Source organism: Sinocyclocheilus anshuiensis, unplaced genomic scaffold, assembly GCF_001515605.1.
Source record: "Sinocyclocheilus anshuiensis isolate Anshui unplaced genomic scaffold, SAMN03320099.WGS_v1.1 scaffold1277, whole genome shotgun sequence".
Taxonomy (NCBI): domain Eukaryota; kingdom Metazoa; phylum Chordata; class Actinopteri; order Cypriniformes; family Cyprinidae; genus Sinocyclocheilus; species Sinocyclocheilus anshuiensis.
In genome coordinates, this window is record NW_015549629.1 from 89,054 (window position 1) to 95,907 (window position 6,854).

At 34.8% G+C, this 6,854-nt stretch overlaps 1 long non-coding RNA gene across 3 annotated transcripts; it reads right to left on the reverse strand.

Annotated features, from left to right (window-relative positions):
- Window positions 1–2,715: 2,715 nt before the first annotated feature.
- On the reverse strand, window positions 2,716–4,642 carry LOC107659572 (uncharacterized). 3 transcript variants are annotated; one of them, XR_001630926.1, is made up of 4 exons: window positions 4,414–4,642; window positions 4,269–4,327; window positions 3,747–3,839; window positions 2,716–3,316 (listed from the first exon to the last, which is right to left on the reverse strand). It is a non-coding gene; the product is annotated as an uncharacterized LOC107659572 (long non-coding RNA). The 3 variants fall into 3 exon arrangements; XR_001630927.1 differs by lacking the exon at window positions 3,747–3,839; XR_001630928.1 differs by lacking the exon at window positions 3,747–3,839 and having other exon boundaries at window positions 2,716–3,088; window positions 4,265–4,327.
- Window positions 4,643–6,854: the final 2,212 nt, after the last annotated feature.

Genomic DNA, 6,854 nt, shown 5'->3' on the forward strand with positions numbered 1-6,854 from the left:
ATACAGATCATTGGCTGGCCCTTGTTTCATCATTCCACAGATTTACAGGATTTTAGGAGTGATAGAGGACATTTATCATCCTGTCTTTCAGCGGCTGAATAGCTGATTTGGTGGTGTGTCGTCATGTTGAAAGATGGGCCGTCTTCCCATTTTCAACTTCCTTGCTGCAGGTTTTAGTTTTGCCTGTAATTTGTACCATCCATCTTCCTCTCTGCTGACAAGTGCTTCAGTTCCAGCTCATAAGAAATACTCCCACAACAGGTTGCAAACTCTATGATGATTTTTACTTGGTATGATGTATTTGGTTTTCATCAGAACTACAGCTGTTGATATTAGCCGAAAAGCTGAACTTTTGTATCATGGCCAATACATTTTTTAACAGGGGTCAGCAAACAGTGCTGGCGCGTAAACACTTTAAACACTGACACACACGCAATAAGACTGAGAGAGAGAATATTATACACTCGCAGAAAAAAGGTACAAAGCAGTCACTGAAGCTAAAAGGTACATCTTTGTACTTTATTTACCCCTAAACGGTATATATTAGTACCTTAAAGCTACATATTAGTGCTTCAAAAGTACATATTAGTACCTAATGTGTACACAAAAGTGCCTTTTGAAAAGGTATCACCCCAGTGAGAGTTTTGTATTTTTTTTTTCTGAGTGTGTATGTTGATATTTGATCATTTTATTTAGTTTCATTTAGTCCCAGGGAGAACACATACTGGTAAAAAAAAAAAGTATAGCCTGAATGCACTGTAAGTCGCTTTGGATAAGAGGCATCTGCTAAATGCATGAATAATTATTAATTAATTATTTATTATTCAAATGAATACATTTTGTATAAATTATAATTTAAAGAAATTGTCCAAAAGAGTCCAATATGGAAAGTTAAAATAAATCACTAAAATAGAAAATTAATAACCAAAATTATGAAATAATATGAAGATCTATGCAAATGATACACATACGGGTATACGAGGAAGCATGAAATAAAAACATAAAACATTAACATACAATACACACTAATGTTCAAAACAATGAGGTCAGTAAGATTTCTTTAAAAAATAATGCTTCTATTCAGCAAGGATGCATTAAATTGATCAAATATGACAGTAAAGACATACATAATGCTGTGCTTTCAAACTTTTATTCAAAGAAAAGATGTATCATGGTTTATGCAAAAAAAAAGAATTTTTTTTATTGTTTCATAATTTGATTATTCAATTGCTAATATTTCACACATGATATGATGCAGTACCATTATGCACCAATTAGGGGTCAGGATTTTAATGTAGGTCAACTGCTCAATTTTACTCATTACTGTAATGGGACACATTGAGAAAATGTTTACAAGTGGATTAGGCTTGCATATGTTTAAAACAATATAAGATTTTATTTTTTAGGCCTTCTGATTGTGATACTGTCAGCATAAGTGCACATGCATGGATTGTGTGTGTGTGTGTGTGTTGAACAAGGTTGTGCTCACGTGGGACTTATTTTCATGAGACTCACCCTGTGATTCAGCTCTTTCTCTTGAACACATTCTGGTTGACTCTCTCATTGCATCCGTTTAGTTTCTGTGTGTAAGTTCCTGTTAAATGATGTTGGACAAAAGTATGTAATGATAAATGTGGGTGTGTTTATACGTAACAGCTTGAGTAAATGTGTGTCTGACTCTGTTTGCGCACGTACACATCCTTTATAAAACACATCCATGCATCCACGTGCTTGTGTCTGCGCACGTTTCCTTGTGAGAAGGCAATTTGTCTCTCAAAATATAAAGTATGTGTTAGGTAAGAAAAACAAACATCGATTACAGGAACAGCCACATGCTTCACTACGAGATTATTGACTTCCTATGAAGCCGGTCGGTCTGTAAAACGATAAGGTCAATATGAAAACATTTTTATCACTATGATAAAACTAATTTATCTTGTAATGTTTTGGTGTTTTATATAGCTGTTTTCTTAAGGCTGTTTCCAGCCAATTCCAGTAAAGAGCTAACAAAATCAAATATGGATTATAATAACGTGAAATTATGATTGTGTGCAAATGATAATTATGGAAAAATAAGAAATAAATATTAGTTAAAAGTGATTTTGAATGGTCACAAATACCATGGACATAGGAGCAGATGTCCTTCATATTCTTAATATTCAGATTAAAGTTCAACCGGTATGACTTTTTGGTTTTTGAATAATTACTTCGGCCCTCCCAAAATCCATAATGCACTAATGTTTAAAAGTCTGCGGGTCAGTAAGATTTTAAAGAAATTAATCCATTTAGCAAGAATGCACTAAATTGATGAAAAGTGACAGTAAAGACATTTATAATATTAAAAGATTTCTATACAAAAGAAATGCTATTCTTATGAACTTCCTGAAAAACAATGGAATCCACAAAAATATGAAGCAGCACAACTGTTTTCAACACTGATAATAAGCAATGCTTCTTGAGCAGTAAATAATCATATTGGGATCATTTCTGAAGGATCATGTGACACTGAAGACTGGAGTAATGACGTTTTACCATCACAGGAATAAGTTACATCTTAAAATACACTGAAATAAAAAAACGTATTTTTTTAATTACAATAATATTTCACAATATTACTGATTTTACTGTCTTTTCAGATCAAATAAATGCAGCCTTTGTGAGCAGAAGAAGCTTCTTTCAAAAATATTAAACTGCAAACTTTTATACAGTAGGGTATGTGGTTACATCCTTGGATTATTTACATGTTTTGTTAAACAAAGCTTAGATCGGATTACATTTCAATAATTGCAGTCAAAATGATCCGTTTAGTTTGTAACTTCCCATCTACACAGAGTGAACTGTGGCACAATAAAACTAGAACATGGTAATCAAAGAAACACTAAAGCTCGATTTCATCATTCTAGTTTTGTCACGTCACTCACTTTCAGTGTAGACAGTAAAGCTGTCAGGCCGCTGGGTCCGATTAATCATGGGGTGCTCCATATCCCCGTCTGCTCCCACGCTGCGGCCCACTCGGGGCCCGCTGCACTGACTCAGGACCTGCTCTTGTCTTGTCTGGCGCAGGGCCTGGACTGAAAACCCCACAGACCTGCCAGAAAGTGAGTCAGTCTTTTCCACCCAGACACACTGAACATGCAGCGCTGTTCTCGCTCTCTCTCCGTCTCGGACTGTTTGACATGGTTTCTTTCTTGATTCCATTTAAAAACGTTCACCTCACCTCTGCTATAAAGTTAAAAACTTCCCCGACATGCACCAACAGTATTGAGGATAAGACATTATTTCAGTACTAAGTAATAAATACCCACATGTCCAACATCTAAGAAAAAGAAAGAAAAAAAAAAAAAAAAGTAAGATGAGGAGAAACCGAGATTACAAAATAGAAACTCAACCAACTTGTAACTACATAATGTTGAAATGTTCTCAAAAGGCTTCGTTTTTGCCATCTAGTGGCAAACCTGTCCTGGGGATCCTCAACCACTGCACTGCATTTTGTTCATCTCCTTCATCTAACACACCTGATTCAACTCATCCGCAGAGTCTGTAAGACTTGAATTGGGTGTTCAATGAGGGGACATACAAAATGTGTAGTGGAGGGGGGCCCAGAGACAGGTTTGAGAAACACCGCTTTAAAGCACCTTTGGATTTTTACAATGCAACAATAAACGACATTTTTTGGAGTTATTTTGACCAATAAAATTGCACGACTTTTCTATTTCAAATAAATAAATACGTGGAACTGAACTGACCGTTATTACTGAGACTGACAGAGCCTGCACATTGTCTCAAAGACAGTCACTTGACGCCACCAACTGGCGTAATGGTGTAACTGCAGAAAAAGACTGCAAATATGCATGACATTTCTAGTCAAAAGAAACACTTCAGAACAGAGTATAGAATATTATTTTGAGTACAGAAATCTCTACTCGCACTTCTGAAATTCCTTGAGATTTCTAAGCTTCTCGTAACTGTGAGAATCCTGCTGATGATTCCATTTAGAATATTTCCTTTTATTATTTTATAATAGGCTACTACTACGAGGCTACTAGTAGTAGCAGCAATAATAATAATAATAATAATAATAATACTACATTTTGGTAGAATTTCGTGTTCAGGATTTGTCGAGACATTTAAATTTGGGCAGAACTAGAGGACAAATGCCAAGTAGAGGCTGTGAGGCTGTTAAATATTGAAATCCAGAAACCATTCCTTTTTTACATGCAGACCTAGACGACACTAAATCATCCCACATGTGCATCCATCTGACTCACCTCAGCCACCTGTCAATCCTGCCGTTTTCATCCTCCTCCACTGACTTTACTTGACCTGACTGCATTAAAGCAAATACATGTAGTTTCATCCTACATTAATAAACAGCCACTTTTATAGTTAATCACTATTTCTTTTACTACTTACATTAGTTTTCGGCACTTTAACCATGAAAAGCATAGGCTATGTCCGCCCTAGCTGTGTCCATCATTCACTTTTTTTTAGCCACAACTGGCTAAAATGGCTAGTGGCTAAAGTTTACAACCACGATGTGCTTGCTGTGATTTTAACACTTTCATTAAACGACTAGTAAACCAGATTTATTGCTGCAGCCAGGAGTCTCTTCTCACTGAATCCTTGTAGAAAACCTCGTCGAAACACGTTCAAAAAGACCAATGTATGTCAGTAGGGCTTTTAAATCAATCAGGCCCCCGTCAATTACTAAAGATCACGTGGTGATCAATTATGTCATCAAACGCCTATTGAACGATTGCCTGCTACTGCGTCTTTTTATTAATTTGCGTTCATTTTATTGGACATTAAAAGCAACGATTTATCATATAAATCGGAATTATGAGATATGTCACAATTATTAGATGAAAATTCGATTTATTTGACAAAAAAGTAAAAACTATGACAAAGTCGTAATTATGAATTTAAAAATCAACATTTCTAAAAAGTCAATTATAAATTTGATATTTAATTCCCAAATTAATTACTTATCTCATAATCCTAATTTACATAAATTACAGAATTTAGACATACTTATGACTTTTATCATGATTTGATTTACCAAAGCATGGTTTTTTTTCCCCTAGGTGGTGGACATGGCCATATTTAAGCCCTCAGAGGAACAATTTTGAATTGAAAAAAAAAAAGCAATAGGGCCTATAATTCTATACTTTTATTTTTAAAATAGTCACAGAAAAGTCACTTTCATCTACTATAGCATCATAAAATATAGGCCTATAAGTGGCCATCGATATACAAAGATGCGTTTTGGATCTAGTAGGAGCTAACTGACAGAAATTTCACACTTTAACTTGGGATGTGAATTAAGCATAAAGCATAGTCTAGGAATGAGAAATCATAGTAAGTTTTTAAAACAAGGTACCAGGGGGTTATCGTTTTATGTTAACGGGCCATAATTCAATAACAAGCAGAGAACAGCCGTGTCTGAATCAGTGAAAGTGTGTTGGACTGTCTAGGAACCCAGACACACAAATCCTTTGCTTTTCGCTCAGTATTGTACATTAGTTAATCTTGGTTTCCACTTATAGGCCAAAGCTTGTGCCATTTCCACAGAATCAGAATCAAAAGCCTTTTCATGAATCTTTTAGTGCAGATTTCTTTATTAATTTCTCCACATATGATCTGCTAAATCATTGATATCTCCATGCTGTGGTCAGGTCTTCAAAATGCAAAACTGGATACAAAACTGCTTTAAGATTTGCTAATCATGGTTCAATATAAGAATGTTTAGGTGCCTAGCACATTGTGCAATTGTGACTTTGGATGCATCTTACTATAGTGGCAGAGACTGTTTAGCATAATCAGCCATGGAAAGCATTTTCCAATAGCTAATTTCAGTGCCATGATTGCCTCTTTTTACATCACAGCAAATCCACATAAATCTGTGCACAGCCATCTTTCATCTCAGCTCAGCGTGTAGATTAGGTTTATTGCAGTATGTGGATGGGCGACCGTTTCATTTCTGTTTTACGTCGAGAGATGACAGAATATCAAAAGAAACTGATGCAATGTTTTTCAGACACAAATCCTTCAGTGAAATGTTGCAGGGTTCAGAATACACTCAGGGGGAAAATAAAATAAAAAAAATAAAATAAAAAAATAAAATACAAAATATAAATAAAAAAATAAAATATAATAAAAACAAAATATAACATATAACAAAAATAAAAAACCCAAAATGAAATAAAATAAATTATCAATGCAAAATATTAAACAAGTACCATCTCATATTGTACATAGCATTATATATAACATTTTCAACATTAACTAATATAAATAAATACTGTTTTACTAACATATCTACATTCAAATGTATTCGAACGATAATATAATTTATCTTCTTAATTTTACTCTGCAAGAGCTTGTATAAGTCCGTAAAAGCACAGACTAATTGGAGTCAAGTTGCTTGAATTTGATGCTGATGAAGGAGGATATAAAACATGGTATAAAAATATCCACTGAGTGTTCAGTAATGCTGCCACACTATCTCATTCAATAATAAATGATGATATTTTTAAAAATGGATTCATCAAATGACATATAAATGAAATCACACATGACAGTGGATGTGAAAGTGTGTCTCTGGAATGTAACTGCACCTGTTGAAGTGGCTCGTCTTGTCACACACACACACACACACACACACACACACACACACACACACACCATCATCATGCTGTAATCAGGAACACTGTGAACTGATAATGTGTTATCCACAGGCAGTCTGTATAGACACTGACCTATATAAAAGTTATACAAGTCTCATCCCAGGCCTCTAGGTATATGATTGTGTTTCTATTCAAAGTTAGCGCATTATCGTACAGTGTATCTGGTTA